Here is a 17,894-nt window from a genome sequence, read left to right as displayed (position 1 = left end):
TACAGACTGAGGTGGGCTAACTGTAAGGAATAATGGGTGTAAGGAAAAATACAGACTGAGCAAGGCTAACTGTAAGGAATAATGGGTGCTGTAGCCTAAAGGATTTGGAAAGTGCATACCTCTGCTCTGTCCAAGACTGGCTGTTGTTTAGAAAAGATTCTTATTTGTCAGGGCAAGAACAGCAACATTGCCGGTGACCTACAGAGAACAAAAGAGAAAATAAAGAAGAGATTTCCCACATCAGGGTGATGTTAACAATATAGGTACCCTGTTTCCCTGAAAATAAGACCTCCCTGGATAATAAGCCCAATTGGGCTTTTAAGTGCATGCACTAAAATAAGCCCTCCCCGAAAATATTTAAACGCACGCGCAGTCAGTCCCCATCATTTCCTCTGGTTACTTGCAGTGCAAACAACACGAGATGGGGCCAGAGGGGGGGGAAAGGGAGGGGGAACATGCCCATGCTCCCCACATGCCCTAGCCTAGCCTAATGACCACTCCCGTAACCCTAGCCACTGTACCCCTTCTGACACGCTTATAGCACCACAAAAAGAGCGACAGGCCTAGCCACATGCCTTGGGCCCCACTTCTTACCTACTGCCATTTATTTACTCCTGCAGCTGAACAGTGCTTTGATTAAAAAGCATCCAGCAACACAGCAGCAGCCCTGAGGGGACCATGCTCATTGCTTCCTACACCTCAAAAATAATAAGGCCTCCCCGAAAATAAGGCCAAGCGCTTATTTTGGCAGTCAAAAGAAAATAAGACCCTGTCTTATTTTGGGGGACAGATGGTGGAAAACACAAGTCTAATTGGTTAGAAGTCTTCAATCTTCTTAGATTTGGGACACAAGTTCTAAAAAAACCTAGAACCCTTTGTTTTCTTGTGAGCCACCCCCACCCCCCTTTTCCTTTTCCTCTTTTCTGGTTTTCAGAAAAGCAAGTAAAATGAAATTAAGATGGTGATAAGAACATTGTTCTGATCCAGCACAAGTGCTTAGTGTACAGACCAAAAAACTGAATGCTAGTTAATTAACCCATGCAACTGTTTGCCAGAGGTCATTCTTGCAGGAGTGTAAAACTCAACCTTCCTATATAAGGGTTCAAGGAAATGTGACAGTTACATTCAGTCTCTTCTGTGTTCTAATACATTATACAAGACCAAGTTTTAAAGATCTGTTTATACAGAATCATTAGCTTAGGAAGTTTACTATTCATGGTTTTATCATTTATAACTGTGCAGAAGAAATGGTTAACTATAGTTTCATGCCACCCTTTTGCTTTCCATCTTCCCATTTAAATCTTCTTCATGGACATAACCAGGTTATTAGTCTGCACACGTCTTGCACCAAAATCCAGTTATTTTAAAGGCCTGGAAACAATTTGATCTTTGGAAGAGGCAATGGAGTAAATTAGGTAAAAAGAAAAAAAAGGACGGTAGTGGGTTTCATGCTGTTCCCTAAGAAAAAGTAATCTTGATAGGGTAGGAATTTAAGTAAAATAAATAAGGTATTTATGAATATCTTAATATCTGAAAAAGATATTACTATGACTAATTATTATAACCAAGAATAAATTAGCCAGCACATTTCCTACTTTATTTTGTAGTTGGTCTGGAATGGATTTGGTTGTATCCTGTCTCTCATAGTTGGATGATGCACTGTAACTTATTCTGTTACTTATTTAGTAATGGATGTAACAGAATTAAATTTTTATGGACAAACACCTAATGGGGTAGGTGATCCATCGGGTATATGCATCTTATGTTTATTACATTCCATTTAGTATTAGCTGAAGCAGTTACAAGCAGGAATACAATATGTAAATACATACACATACGTGTTTGTGTTCAAAATAAGTATTGCAGATTTAGTTAACTTCAGTTAAAAATTGTGTATGTTATAACATTTCCTATGCTTTGGCAGAGATGTACTGTAAAGCTAAGAGCAGCAGAAGAACTGGACACAATGCTGCTTTCCCTGCGCATACATGCACGCATTTTAACACCAATTTGTTTTCTGTGCTTTCTTAGCTATCAAAAGAGTTTTGCAACAGCTATGAGCAAGATTTCTTTTTTTCTCAAACTTTTCCAAGTCTGATGATAGATACTCAACAACCTTTTGCCCACATTAAAAGATTGAAGAAAGAGCAGCATTTATACCAGCAACGCACTCTATATAATGCAGGCTACTGTAGATAATAGGAGGCTGCACATGTTTGCACTATACCTGCAAATTTAAGAGTTGACTATTGTAGGCCCTGAAGCCGTGTTTCTCAACCTTGGCAACTTGAAGATGTCCGGACTTCAACTCCCAGAATTCCCCAGCCAGCTGGCTGGGGAATTCTGGGAGTTGAAGTCCGGACATCTTCAAGTTGCCAAGGTTGAGAAACACTGCTCTAAAGAAAGCTGCTTGAAGGAGGAAAGTAGTAGAAAACTTCTGAGATATAATGAGTCTAATGGCACCCTTTTCAATTAATTAAAGGTTATAAACTGCCATGAGCTGTAGCTCCTCATCAGATGCATAGAATGGCTAGACTAAGGTAAAGTTTAAATTAGGATTGCGATGGGAGGGGAAAAAGGAGAGTAGTAGTTTGGTTATATAGATGCAGTTTACATGCATCTTTTCCAAGGATTGCCAGTATCTTATCAATTAGCAATTATAATGGATTAAAAGCCCACTGTATTTGTTAAGACCTTCTGAGATTGCCTGAAACCCTTTGATTTTGGGGTTAAGCAATTTAAACAAAAATAAACTCCATGTTCTTTTAAAGTCAGATAGAGGATTTTTTGGGGGGTCAGTCCCAAAAGGTGCTAGCAAACTCCTCCTAACACGGTCCTCTTATAACATCAGCTTCTGAAACAATCCCAGCTTTCATTACAAAGAAAAAGAAAAAGAAAAAACAGCTACCAGTTTCTACTCAGGGAATATGATGAAATTGCTGGATGTAAATGCCCAAAATATATCCATTTACAACTAAAAAGAAATACCTAAAAGAAGTACGTGGGCCAAAATGTTAGAGATCAGAGAAGCGCTTGAACTGTAAACAGACCAGATAGATGGCCTCTCTCAACACCCTTGTGCCTGTGATTAGCAGATCCTGTTTGGAAGGAAAGAAGGAAGGAAGGAAGAGCTTACCGATATAAATTACAAAACTCATCTTTCTCAATGTAGAAATTAAATCAATTAGACCTCATGCTTTAAATATTCATTGTGTAACTATGCAGCATTTCAGAATTGAAGACCAAAAGGTACTTTGAAATGCACTGAAGTACTCACTACTTAAATGTCCTTAAAGCAGCTACATCTTTCATAAGATGCATGGCTGCTCTCTGCAGCTACAGTATGATCCTGGGGGAAAAAACACATTTAAACTGTTGCAGTGAAGTCCTATGTGGGCACCCCCATACTCTCCAAAGCAATTTGTAGCATTCTACCATAATGCAAAGTGTTGCATGCCTTATTTTGTAATATCTGATAAACACCCAAACAACTTCAAACCCATAGCTATTGCTTTCAAAAAGAGAAAAACCTAGTGCAGACTAATATAAGAAAAGAAAAGAAAGAAATCAAAGAGAAAGCTAAAATTGAAATAAGGGGGGAGGGGAGAGTATAATAATTGATACACACATGAATTGAAATATTCAATAATTATTTGGATTAACAATGGAAAATTATTACTGGAGTTGAATATGTTACACTATAAGTATTCTATATTCTATGGTTGATTGGTGACATTGTGGTTAATTGAAAGTAATGATGTACAATACGAGTCGATGGGAAATCTTTTCTTTTTTTTTCTTTTTTTCTTTTCTTTTTAGTAGTACTATTTTTATTTTTCGTAAGACCTGATTTTATAATGTTATAAAGATTTATTGTTGCTTAATAGATAATTAAGGATTTAAGGAAATAAGGATTATTTGAAATGAAGGATTAGTAATGGTAATCTGAACACAGAATGCTCAATGATAGTGAGGTATTTAGTCATGTTCGATGGATAACCAGTGATTTTATTTCTAATTGTAAAAATTGATGCACAAAAACCTGTAACCAAACAACATGCTTGATGAAATTGAGGAAAGTATTTTGTATGTGTTGTTTTGTTTTTGTTTGTTTTAATATATGTATGTATGTATGTATGTATGTATGTATGTGTGTTACAACCCCTGGTATGCCCAAATATGGGAGGAAGCTCACTACTCCCTCTTTCTGTCCTTCGGCTCATTACAGAAAACCATCCAGGCAGAAAACCATATTTTTATTTTTAAATATACAAATACAACATACATACATACATACATACATACATACATACATACATACATACATACATACATACATATATACACATACACACACACACACACACACACACACAGAGATAGAAAGCTAAAATTGCAAGAAGGGGGGAGGGGAGAGAAAATAGAGTGTTTGATCTTTACAGCATTTAAACTTAATCATTAAGTCCAATTATAAATTTATGTCTTACTCTATGGTTGCAGCATAACTCTTTCTTTCTATAATCTATTCTGTCTAATAACCAAAACCGTAAACTTTGCCTAAATGTCTGATCTCCAACTTTGCCTAAATATCTAATCTGTAGTTAGAGGGAATCAACTACTAGACAAAGTGTTTTCCACTTTAGGCCAAAATGTTCAGAGTTGAGGTAGTAGTGGAGAAACACATGAAAAGAAGGATGTGGTTTGCAAAAATGAGAAGCTGATAGATAGGAGAAGAGGAATAACAAGGAGTATCACACTAGCCTTCACTTCACCCACCAAGTTTTGCTGAAGAGGCAGAACCCTTGGGATAAGACAGAAGCCAAGCTGGGGAGGTGGGGGAAAATGCCCATATCTGATAAGAAACCCTTCCTCGGAAATATTTCCTCCCTAAGCTGGATATGTAGGAGATGGAGATGCTAAAAGATTTTCTGCAACCACAGCTGCTGTGACTCAGAAAATATATTAAAAAAATAACGCTGTGAGTTTTGTTTATCATTCTGTAAGGAAACTGCATTCCAATACATTTTCATGTATTTCCAGCTGCAACCACTACCCTTTTACCAGCACTCATTACAAGTTAGTAACTCCCAAGACAGACGCCTGTTAAGAGCCTCAAAGGGTGAAAAATATGCAAATGGAATGCTGCTATTACAAAAAAAACAACAACTAGGTATAAGGTTTTGGCCTGAGTTCTCCTTGGTTAAGAATGTCGACAACTGTAGTCTAATTTCAGGCTGGACAAAACTAGCGAAGGGTAATTGCTATGTATTTCTAGGAAACCTACAACTGAGTTCATGCTGCCTGCTAAGCCAACATTTGTGTTAGCATGATTTATTCAACAAATTAGCTTGCTGGATTGATATACTGAACTAAGGTAGAACTAGACAAAGGACATGATAGATGATCATGATCCAGATCCATGACCCTGAACATTCCACTTCCAGATTTTGTCTTTAAAAAAAAAGGGAAGTACCGAATTATTAGCATCTAATCCAGGGCTGTCAAACTCATTTCATGCCCCCGCCTGATTTAATGAAGGGGGGAAAAGTCCCGATATATCACATGATGCCACTGTGATGAGTTTGACATCCCTGATTTAATCCGGAAGTCTCGTATCGGTCTAGATTACTAGGAAAGTCAAGGATCTCAGGTTGTAGAATCCATAATTTAGTCACATTGGTTACCTAGGGGAACTAAGTAGAATTAACTATAGGTAGTCCTCAACTTACAACCACAATTGAGGCCAAAATTTATGTTGCTAAGTGAGATATTTGTTAAGTGAGTTTTGCCCCATTTACGACTTTTCTTTTGCCACAATTGTTAAGTGAATCACTGCAATTGTTAAGTTCGTGATTGAGTTATTAAGTGAATCTGGCTTCCCCATTGACTTGTCAGAAGGTCAAAAAAGATGATCACATGATCTTGGGACTCTGCAACCATCACAAATATATGAGTCATCTGAATTTTGATCATGTGACCATTGGGATGCTGCATTGGTCATGTGAAAAATAGCCGTTAAGTCAGTGATGTTGTAACCTGGAACCGTCACTAAATGAACTGTTGAAACTTGAGGACAACCTCTGCATAATTGCTCAGAAAAAAGGATGACATCCAAGAATCCCCTAAATGTCTAAGAGCAAAACTTCTACCAGCTCTTTTTTCTCTGGAGAAATAATTTATATCGTTTACAAATCAAATGTTCTGATCACAGAATGAAATATTACTGGACTCCACCACACCTATAAACTGAATATCACCTCTGCCTGTAACAAATGGTTTTGCTATTAATCCTTGTAACCCAAATCCATTTCTGAAACCTCAAAGGTCCTCTGAAGATGATCCTCAGTAACACAAAACAAAAGGAAATCCAGATGGTGTCCTTCTCCCATACTTAATCACAGCTCTCCATTTAATCCTCTTTGGCATCCATCAATCCTGACCCGATGTATAGCCTGATTGCAAGAAATATAAAAAGTGACATAGTACCAGAAAACTCACATAAAAATCTATTCTTTGCTTTAGAGATTCAAAAACTTGCTGAGTATTTGCTATCAAGTATAGATAAGCCAAAAGGCAAACATAAAACTAATTTTGAAATGATATTAAGCAGATAGAATAGTTTAAAATATTAATATGGGGGAGGTATTTTGAACTTCAGCTCCTACCGGTTCTTGGAAAAGGTTTACGGATGCTATCATTCCAGGATAGTGATATATATATTTTAATTACTTCCAAAGTTAAATGGTATACTGCAGTCATGGCTAACCTTTTTCTCCTCGAATGCCGAAATGGGGCACATGTGCGCAACAGCACATGCACGGGTGCCCACACCCATAATGCAATGCGCCATGCGCATGCGTGCACGATTCCTCGCATTCCCCCTGCCTCGCTGCACATGTGCGTGACCCCCCACGCCTCATTTTGGGCCTAGCAGGCCTCCCTGAAGCCTCCTGGGACCAAAAAAGGGCCACGGGGGGCACGTTGCACCCCTCCACATATGCGTGCAACCCCCACACATGCAACCCTCTGTGCATGCATACACATCTCCCGCATGGGTGTCAGAGACTCTGAAATCAGCTGGCTGGCGGGAGGCGCACGCACATGCGCAGTGGAGCTGAGCTGGGTGATGGCTCGCGTGCCTGGAGAGAGGGCTTCGCATGTCACTTGTGGCATGCATGCCATAGGTTCACCATCATGGGTGTACTGTATTGATTGAAGTTTCAGATTCCTGGATTTAAACTGTGGTTTAACTGAAACACCACTTGCTGGGTTCACACGTTAAGTTAAGCCAAATATGTTTCTTTGGATCTGACAATGCATGAACTCAGCAATTGTAGCTTGAAAAGCATTTTTGGCTTAGCAGAATGCGAGAACCCAACTACTGTTGTCAATAGGAGTTCAGTAACTCTGCACTAAATTCATCCCAAACAACCTTGGACTGTTTTTTTTTCACTGTGTCCTACCACACAAGGATGTTGTGATTATAAAATGGAGAGAAGTCAAAAGAGCCCACTTTTTCCCATCTTCTCGAAAGTAGTTCTTCTTAACTGATATGTTTCAAGATACGTTGCATTTCAAATCCAGAACCTCTGGATGGTTCCAGTTTGAACATGACATCTTTAAGAGAATATATGAAAGATACCTATAGATATTTTCCATTATCCCTGCTATTCAGGTTGTCCTCGACTTACGACCACAATGGACTCCAGAATTTCCATTTCTAAGCAAGACAGCTGTTAAGTGAGTTTTGCTCCATTTTACGGCCTTTCTTACCACAGTTGTTAAGTGAACAACAGTTAAGTGCTGTTGTTAAGTTAGTAACACAGATGTAAAATGAATCTGGCTTCCTCGTTGATTTTGCTTGTCAGAAGATCGCAAAAGGTGATCCCAAGACCTCAGGTCACAGCAACCGTCGTAAATACATGCCAGTTGCCAAGCATCCAAATTTTGATCCTGTGAACCATGAGGATACTGCAATGGTAGCAAGTGTGATCACGAATCACTTTTTTCAGTGGTGTAACTTTGAACAGTTGTAAGTTGAGGACTACCTGTAATTGCAATTTCTTTCCTTTAGCCCAGGACGATGATACAATCCTGTTGGGTAATAGGAGTCATTCCCAAAGTCATCCCAGAATCTGTTTATTCAAATTCTCCCTTGGCATCTGGCTGCCCTTGCTGAGTTGCCTGAATTCTGGATGAAGTAATCAGGCTACGAAAGTATATTTTGCGAAATTGTGAAATAACATAGCGTGTAAACAAATGGAAGACGGAAATGAGATGCTTAACTCAGGAATGCTTCTGTGCAACTGGATTAAATCTTTTAATCCCACCCCCCACCCCCCACAAAGGTGTCATTGGAGAACGTTGCATGCTGGTTTCAATTTAAATTAACTGTTTTGACTTTACAGAAATATGTGTAGATTACTATAAGTGCAAGCCTGAAAGTGCAGGGCTCAAGCTTCACTTCTGCCATAGCTCTATTGCAGGGGTGTCCAAACATGGGAACTTTAAGACTTGTGGACTTCAACTCCCAGAATTCCCCAGCCAGCCATGCTGGCTGGGGAATTCTGGGAGTTGAAGTCCACAAGTCTTAAAGTTCCCAAGTTTGGACACTCCTGCTCTATTGGCTCAAGCAAGTTCACAGTTCACCACCTAGTAAAGTGGTTCTCAACCTTTTCTTCACCACGCACCCGCTTTAAACACATTTGTGGCCATGGACCATCAAGACTAAACTAAAGCTAGGAAAGGTGTGTTGAGGTGTAGGATGGAGGTGTAGGCGGCGCGGCAGTAGCTTGCAGCGGCCACTCCGGATCCAAAGTAGTGCTATTTTTATGTTGTATCCCATCCCACGAAACATATGGATGTCAGAGCAACTGGCGTTTACGTGTACCTTCGGCATAAACTATGGAAATACAGAAACAACTCCAATTAATGATGATTTGTGGGAGAAGCTGCGCAACCTCGGCTTGCTCCGAGATCCAGGCCCTCAGACCCCGGCATCCCCAGAAACCAACGGATGGAGGAGGGGGCATCGGAAGCAGTGCGAGAGAAAGCGGAAGTGCGGAAAGCAAGCAGGAGTTAACGCTAGGCTAAAGGCAAACCCTAGCCGGCCTGCTCTACCATCCATCCTGCTAGCAAATGTCTGCTCCCTGGACAATAAATTAGATTACATCAGACTCCAGCAAGCTACACGGCGTGAGTACAGACACTGCTGCATCTTTGTTTTCACAGAGACATGGCTGAGTGATAGAGTTCCAGATGCTGCTAGTCAGCTGGACAGGTTAACTGCATTTCGTGCCGACAGAAATGCAGCTCTGTGTGGTAAGACTCATGGCGGCGGACTGTGTGTATACATCAACACAGAATGAAGTAAAAACTCTGTCCTCGTTTCCACCTACTGCTCACCGCTTGTGGAGTTTATGGTTGTGAGATGTAGACCTTTTTATTTACCCAGGGAATTCACCACTGATATTATACTTGGCGTGTATATTCCACCAAGCGCTAATGCTAAGGAAGCGCTCTGTATACTTCACTGGACCATCAATGAACTGCAGAATACACACCCTGATGGATTGTTTATTGTTGCCAGAGATTTCAATCATGCAAATCTCAGGACTGTGCTCCCTAAATGTCATCAAAATGTGGACTTTGCAACCAAAGGGGAAAACACGCTGGATGTTGTTTATACAAACATCCCGGGGGCATATCAGGCAAAGCCCCACCCCCACCTTGGCTACAAAGACCAAATTTCTGTTATGCTAATTCCAGCATACAGACCACTCATCAGGCGTTCAAGACCAGTTCAGAAGCAGGTGAGGACCTGGCCAGCAGGACATGTCCCAGTCTTCAGGACTGCTTTGAATGCACTGACTGGGACATGTTCAGGGAGTCTGCAACCAACAATGACTCCATTGACTTGGAGGAGTACACATCATCAGTAACCAGCTACATCAGCAAGGGCATTGATGATGTCATAGTCTCCAAGAAAATGACCATTGGCTTACCTGAAGGGTCCTTTTCTGTACACCGCGGGAGAGTCCAAGCAATGGGTTAATTCAGTCTGCTTGCCCTTAGGACTGAGGAACTATTTTTCCTTTAGCCACACCTCCTCCTGGTGTGATCAATCCCCCAGAATTCTTAGAAGGAGTCAGTTCGTGCGGACGGAGCGAAGCGTCCAAGATGATGTACTGTTGTCACGAAGAACCCGAATCCCGGCCTTGAGAGCCAGGGTGGGTTGGACTCTCCCGCGGTGTACAGAAAAGGACCCTTCAGGTAAGCCAATGGTCATTTTCCTGTACACCGCTTGGAGAGTCCAAGCAATGGGACATACCCAAGTTATTGTCCATCTGGGTGGGCAGAAGAAGGCTCCCGGGATTCGGTCTCTGACACAACCGCCTGGAGCACACGCCTGCCGAAGGACGCCTCAGCCGAGGCGAAAATGTCCAATTTATAGTGTCGCACAAAAGGAGAAGGAGAGGACCACGTAGCGGCCCTGCAGATGTCCAGGATCGAGGCCTGGGTGGCCCAGGCCGTGGAGGTAGCAGCACTTCGTGTGGAGTGTGCGGTGATGCCGCGCGGAACGGCTTTGGATTGACTTTCATGGGCTGTCGCAATGCAGGCACGAAGCCACCTGCCAATCGTGGAGGAAGAGACCTTCTTCCCTAGGGAACCAGGCTGGAAGGAGAGGAAAAGAGCCTCTGACTTCCTGAACTCCGCAGTACGAGCAATGTAAACCTTCAGGGCCCTCCTGACATCAAGATTGTGCCAGGAGCGCTCTCTGGGATGCGACGGATGAGGACAAAAATTTGGCAACACAATGTCTTGCGCTCTATGGAACCATGAGTTTACTTTGGGGGTAAAGGTCGGGTCCAGCCTCAAAATGACCCTGTCAGGGTGGATGACGCACTGGTCCTGGCGAACAGAAAGAGCCGCCAGCTCCGAAATCCGGCGAGCTGACGTGATGGCAATCAAGAAGGCCGTCTTCAGCGTCAGGAATCGAAGAGAAGTAGTGCGTAGAGGTTCGAATGGAGGGCCGGAGAGGGCCCGCAGGACCACGGACAGCTGCCAAGTGGGGTAGCGATGAACGGTGGGAGGGCGAAGGTTAGAGGCGCCCTTGAGGAAGAGGCGCACCTTCGGGATTTTGCTGAGAGGCAAAAGATGGTCGCCTGACCAGACGGTGGACAAGGCCGCCACTTGGCGTCGAAGGGTGTTCGGGGCCAGGCCCTTGTTGAGTCCCGCTTGAAGAAAGTCAAGGACTCTGGAAACAGGCGCGGTCGTCGGCTCGATGAGCAGCTCCTCACACCACTTTGCGAAGGCGGCCCAGGACGCATCATAAATCCTGGTGGTTGAAGGGCGTCTCGCCGCCTGAATGGTGTTCACTACCTCCTCTGACAGGCCTTGGCCTTTCAGTTGGTCCCCCTCAAGTGCCAGACGGCCAACTGGAGCCACTGGGGCTCTGGATGAACCACGGCCCCCTGGCTGAGGGAGATCTGGTCCGGAGGGATGCGCCACGGAGGAGACACCGACAGGTGGACAAGGTCGGCGAACCACGACCTGCGGGGCCAGTGCGGGGCCACGAGGAGGACTTCCGCTCCATCTGCGATGACTTTGGAGATGAAATGAGGAAGGAGAGGCAGGGGAGGGAAGGCATACAGTAGCTTGCGGGGCCACTTGCAACGCAGGGCATCTGTCCCCTCCGCCCCCAGGGTGAAGAACCGGGAGTAGAAGCGGTCGAGCTGCTTGTTGTCCCTGGACGCAAACAGGTCTACGGTCGGATTTCCGAATCTGTCGGACATCTGGTGGAACAGGCGAGGGTCCAGTTTCCACTCCGCAGGATCTATGGTTGTCCTGCTCAACCAGTCTACCTGTGTGTTGTCCACTCCGGAGATGTGGTCGGAACGGAGAGATTCCAGATGGCGCTCCGCCCAGCGGCCCAGGGACTCCGCCTCTCTCATCAGCGCTCTGGATCTGGTGCCGCCCTGGCGGTTGATGTGGGCCTTGGTGGCCACATTGTCCGTCATCAGAAGTACATGTTGACGATGAATGGACCGGCTGAAATGGCGCAGGGCCAGGCGAGCAGCTCTCAGTTCCAGCAGGTTGATGCTGTAGCTGGTTTCCACTTGGGACCACTTGCCCTGGACAACCAGGGAACCCATGTGGGCTCCCCAGCCGGAGAGGCTGGCGTCTGTGGTGATGATTAACCTCTCGGGCTCCTTGAATAGGTGGCCCTTGAGGATGGCTGGAGACACCCACCAGCGGAGAGACCTCTTCACTTCCGGCGTAACTCGAATCGGCCTGGGAGAGTTGCTCCTGGATGCCCTCTGGTGCGGCAGCAGCAGCCACTGAAGCACCCTGGAATGCAGGCGGGCCCACGGCACGATGGAAATGCAGGAGATCATTTTTCCCAGCAGCTGCGACAGAAGGACCACTGGAGTCTGCCTCAAGCTCATCACCTTGTGGGTCATGGACCTTAGACCGGCCAACCTGTCTTGGGAGAGGAAAACCCTGCACAAGTTGGTATCTATCACCGCCCCCAGGTGTACAAGTCTGTTTGTTGGAGTGAGATGGCTCTTCTCTAGGTTTAGAGTGAAGCCGTGATTTTTGAGGGATCTCATAGTGATTTGGAGATCCCGCAATGCCTGCTGCCTGGATGACGACTGGATAAGGATGTCGTCCAGGTAGCACTGGAGCCTTATGGGCCTGCGTCTTAGCTGGGCCGCCACTACTGCCAGCACTTTGGTAAACGTCCGAGGAGCGGACGAGAGGCCGAATGGGAGAGCTTTGTACTGGAAGTGGCGACCTGCATAATAGAAGCGCAGGAACTTTCTGTGCTGAGGACGGATGGGAATGTGGAGGTATGCCTCTTTGAGATCTATAGATGTGAGTAGATCTCCCTGTCGAATCCCCGCCAGAATGGTCTGCAGTGACTGCATCTTGAACCTCCGGTAGGCAATGTGCCTGTTGAGGTTTTTGAGGTCCAAGATGGCTCTCCACCCCCCTGAGTTCTTTGGCACCAGGAAGAGGATGGAGTAAAACCCCCTCCCCTCTTCGCCCTGGGGAACTGGTTCCACGGCCCTGATGTCTAGAAGATGTCTGACTTCCTGGTCCATACGCTCCCTCTTTTGGGGGCAGGATGGGACTGGGCACCGGATGAAGGTCCGGGGGGAGGGACAGGAACTCCAGGGAGAGGCCTTCCCTGACTATCTGCAGAACCCAAGCGTCCTCGGTTGTCTGGGCCCAATGGGAGGCAAACAGCTGGAGGCGACCCCCGATGGGCGCCGAGCCCGGGCAGTCACTTTGACCTACGGAACGGCCTGTTGGAGGCCCCACCGCGGTTATACTTGCGGAAGCCGAACTGCTGCCTGCCTCTGTCCCGAAAGGGCGCCCTGTCCTGGGACCTGTCGCCCTGCTGACCGAAGGACCTATTGGAGGGAGAGAAGGAAGAGGCAGAGGTGGAAGGCTCGGAGGCACGAAAGGACTGCCTCCTAGAATAGGGAGCGGTCTTACGTTCCTGCTTCTTGTTTAGAGAAGGGAGGATCTTCCTCTTGTCCTTGGACTCGATGAGGAGAGGATCCAGGGACTCGCCAAATAATTTGGACCCCTTAAAGGGGGCGGAAGCCAGTTTCCACTTGTTTTTCTGGTCCGCTTGCCAATGTCGGAGCCAGATCAGCCGGCGAGAAGTGATATTAGAGCCGAGTGCCCTGGAGGCGAATTTAGTGGCATTAAGGGGTGCGTCAGCGGCATATTGGGAGGCCGCGATTATTTTAGACACGTCCTGGTGGAGGCGGACGTCTCCCGCCGGGAGCTTGGTTAGGAGCTCGCGCAGCCAGATCACAGAAGCCCTATTGAAAAAGGAGGCGGATGAAGAGGCCCTGATGGCCCAGGCAGCCGCCAGGTGGGTCTTGTGGCACGCCTTTTCCACCTTCTTGTCCTCTGCCTTAAGGCCTTCCAGAAGGTCGGCCGGTAGGGAGGAGTTGGAGGTGAGTGCAGCGATGGGCGGGTCGACAGTGGGAAGGGCCAGAAGGTCCTCCAGCACTGGCTCCATAGTATAAAGCTTCCTATCTACCCCACTGGGAGAGGACTGCGTGGCTGGTTGAGCCCACTGGCGCTGGATTAGGTCGAGAAACAGCCCCGGGACCGGAACCAGCTCTTGTTGGGGTGCTGGGACATCAAACATGACCGCATTGGGATTAGCCGGAGTGGCATCCGCCGCCGGCGCGGCCGGTTTGGGCTTGATCCCCACCCTGGTGGCAGCCTTGACCTTGTGAAGGACAGATTTGAAAAGGCTAAGCTTGAACAGACCCGCAAAGGCGGGCGCTTCAGGGGGAAGGTCCTCGTCGTCCGAGAGACCTAGCACCTCCGGGTCAGGGTCCTCAATGGCAGAGGCCTCGCTGACCACCGAGGATTCCAGGGAAGGATGGCGAGCACGCTTGCTTGGAGGGGGAGCTGCCTGATCGGGTTTGGGACCCCTAGGGGCCACTGCAGTGGGACCCTTAAATTTCATGGCCTCCGTGATGCCCTTGGCAATGGCACGGGCCATTAGTTCCTGCATGCGGGGAGGTAACTCCTCAGAGTCAGAATCAGGATCCAAGCCCTCCTCTAGGGGGGGTGAAGCCTCACCCTGCATGTCATCTATACTAGCATCCCCAGGGGGAGGGGCCTGCTCACAGGCCCAAGAGGGTGCCGGGGAAGCCGGCTCTGCAAATGACCTATTTGGGGATAGGTCCTGGGACTCCACCTCCTCGGCGAGGACCATCTGGAGATCTTCCCGGGAGGGAGGGATTCCTGAGAGGGACTGCTCCCTGTCTGCCTGGCGTCTGGCCTTCTCAAACTGCTTGTCAAGGGCCCGCTGGCGCCTTTCAGCATCCTTGGCCTCAGCCACAGAAGGGGTTCTGGAATGCTGTTTCCCAGAGCTACCCCCACCACTCTTGCCCGCACCCCCACTCCCCGATGAGGAGGAACCCTTGCTAGGGGCCTGAGAGAGGCTCGGCCTAGTATCTTGGGAATCAGGGGGACTGGGCAGGTCCATAGTCAATGACCACACAAGATGGAGCAAGGCTATGACAAGGCAGAAGTTAGAGAGAGAGACTGGTTGCTGCAAGGGGAACAAAACAAAAAGATTTGTCAAAATTGCCATATGCACAGTAATTGAGTCAATACGTATGAAAACATCCCATGCTTAATACCAGTCAGAGGCCCAGGGGTAGGATTGGGGCCTGCACCGAGGCGCAAGGCTCCGCAGGAGAAGCAGGGAGGAGAATGACTAGAAAAAAGCTTTGGCCTGCACTTACTTAGGCCTCCTCCCTGAGCCGGTATAATGACCGTTGGTATGGCCCAGGAACCAGCACCGCTCACAAAAATAGGCAAAAAGACGAAGGTGGCGATCCCAGCCTGAGAAACCCTTGCTAGGCCCTGCCACCTCCAGCGGTCTCCTGATAACGAGGCTGATGCAAAATGGCGGCCATGGCTGGGCGCGCTTTTTTTCACGCCTAAAATGGCCGCCGCAACAGCGTGGGGCTAAGGGAGAGCGAGGAGCGAACGCGCCTCGAATGGCGACGATCGCCCACTCCTCCCTGCGGCAGAGGTCCTCTAGCAGGCCGGGGAACGAAAAAAACTTCGTCTAAAACAACAAACGAGGGGCCTGGGGACGTAGGAACCTCGCCGCTGCAGCCGCGCCGTTTTAAACGACAAGTGGCAGGCCTCCGAAGCCGTCCCATAAGGATCGGCTGAGGGGCACCCCCCCACCACCTTCCAGCTTACCTCCTGGCCTTCAAATGTAAATTCTGCTGGAGAAAAGCGCAGCGATGAGGATAGAAACGTCTCACAAAGTTGGGGAAATGTTAGGAAATAGAAATAAAATGCAAATAGAGAGTCCAAGCCAAAAAAGGATTAATTCAGCTCAGAGCTCTAGCTAATTACGTCCAAACGGGCTGACTGAGGAAGAATTCTGGGGGATTGATCACACCAGGAGGAGGTGTGGCTAAAGGAAAAATAGTTCCTCAGTCCTAAGGGCAAGCAGACTGAATTAACCCATTGCTTGGACTCTCCAAGCGGTGTACAGGAAAATTGTCTCACACCCCAACCAGAAGCCATGGATAACTGAAGAGGTGCGTGCTGTACTGAAAACCCCAGATTCTGCATTCGGGGCAGGTGATAAAGCATGCACATCCCCAGAGCATCCACCAACACTTCACAAACAGCGGCAACACACGGCGTATGTGGCAGGGCATCCAAGCCATCACTAATTACAGAACATCACCACCTGCCTGTGAGAGTGATGGCTCACTTCCAGATGTGTTAAACAGCTTCTATGCCAATTTCGAAGCACAGAACGATGTGACAGCGAGGAAGACCACACTTCCTTCCAACAACCAGATACTTTGTCTCTCCACTACTGATGTGAGGAAAGCTCTAAGCAGAGTCAGCCCACGGAAAGCTGAAGGACCAGACAATATTCCTGGCAGAGTGCAAACCAACTGGCAAATGTTTTCGCCGACATCTTCAACATCTCTCCACTGTTGTCCCAAAGTGCTTCAAGACAACGGCCATCGTCCCCGTGCCGAAGAAACCATATGTGTCCTGCCTCAATGACTACCATCCCGTTGCACTTACTCCCATCATCAGGAAGTGCTTCAAGAGGCTCGTCTTGAAGCATATAAAGACCCTGCTGCCCGTAACATTGGATCCACTGCAGTTTGCATACCGCTTGAATCGCTCCATTGACGATGCCATCTCCACTAGACTCCATCTAGCCCTCACTCACCTAGAAAACAAAGACTCATACATACGAATGCTGTTCATAGACTTTAGTTCAGCATTCAACACTATCATTCCCCAACATCTGATGGGGAAGCTGACCCTGTTGGGCCTGAACACCTCCCTCTGTAACTGGATCCTGGACTTTTTGACTGGAAGACCTCAGACAGTCCGGATCGTGAACAACACTTCTAACACCATCATACTGAGCACTGGAGCCCCTCAGGATGGTGTGCTCAGTCCCCTGCTGTTCACCCTGCTGACGCACGACTGTAGCAATGCACAGTTCGAATCACATCATAAAGTTCGCTGATGATACGACCGTGGTGAGTCTTACCAGCAAGAACGACAAGACAGCATACAGAGAGGAGGTGGAGAAGTTGGCGAACTGGTGTAAAGCCAACAACCTGTCTCTGAATGTAGACAAAACAAAAGAGATGGTTGTTGACTTCAGGAGGACAGAACACGACCGCTCCCCACTGAAGATCAATGGCTCCTCCGTGGAGATCGTAGAGAGTGACCATTGGCTTACCTGAAGGGTCGTTTTCAGGGCGCTGCGAAGGAGAGTCCAAGCAAGGTTAAATACAGCCAATCTGCCCAGAACTGAATTGAAACTTTAAGCCATGCCTCTGGTGCTGACCATCTTCAGATTTTTTCAATGAAGGCATGGAGAAGTTCAACAATAAGTCTAAGAACCATATCCAATGTAAGAACAATATCCAACTGGAAACTCCAGAATGCTGCACGGAAAAACAGCAGAAATAGACCCCAGGGTGGGGTTGGACTTTCCTTCGCAGCGCCCAGAAAACGATCCTTCAGGTAAGACAATGGTCATTTTCCAGGGCGCTGCTCTGGAGAGTCCAAGCAAGGGACATGCCCAAACTAAATGTCACTAGGGCAGGAAGCAGTTGCATTCAGGGTCTCTCCGCTGGTGTGAATGCCCTGGAGAACTCGCCTCCCAAAAGCCCCGTCCGCTGAAGCAAATTTATCCATTATGTAATTCTGAACAAACAGAGATAAGGAAATCCAAGTAGCCACCCTGCTAATCTCTTTGATTGGCGCTTGCGTCGCCCAGGCTGCCGTAGTGGCATTACTTTTCCACAAGGACTGGGTCCAGGACCTCCCCGAAAAGCTTGTCC

General features: G+C 47.0%; 1 protein-coding gene across 4 annotated transcripts in view; it reads right to left on the bottom strand.

Moving 5' to 3' along the window:
- Window positions 1-17,894, bottom strand: part of LPAR2 (lysophosphatidic acid receptor 2) — a 53,041-nt gene that overhangs the window by 20,733 nt on the left and 14,414 nt on the right. For all 4 annotated transcript variants that reach the window (XM_081957442.1, XM_081957444.1, XM_081957445.1 and 1 more), the window contains exon 2: window positions 120-198. The gene's annotated coding sequence lies outside the window, so the exon portion shown is untranslated. The remainder of the gene's footprint in view (window positions 1-119; window positions 199-17,894) is intronic.

The sequence above is a fragment of the Natrix helvetica genome (genome assembly GCF_964273705.1).
Source record: "Natrix helvetica genome assembly, chromosome: 1".
Classification (NCBI taxonomy): domain Eukaryota; kingdom Metazoa; phylum Chordata; class Lepidosauria; order Squamata; family Natricidae; genus Natrix; species Natrix helvetica.
Note: the sequence above shows the minus strand (reverse complement) of the source record. Positions and strands in the feature narration are given on the sequence as shown.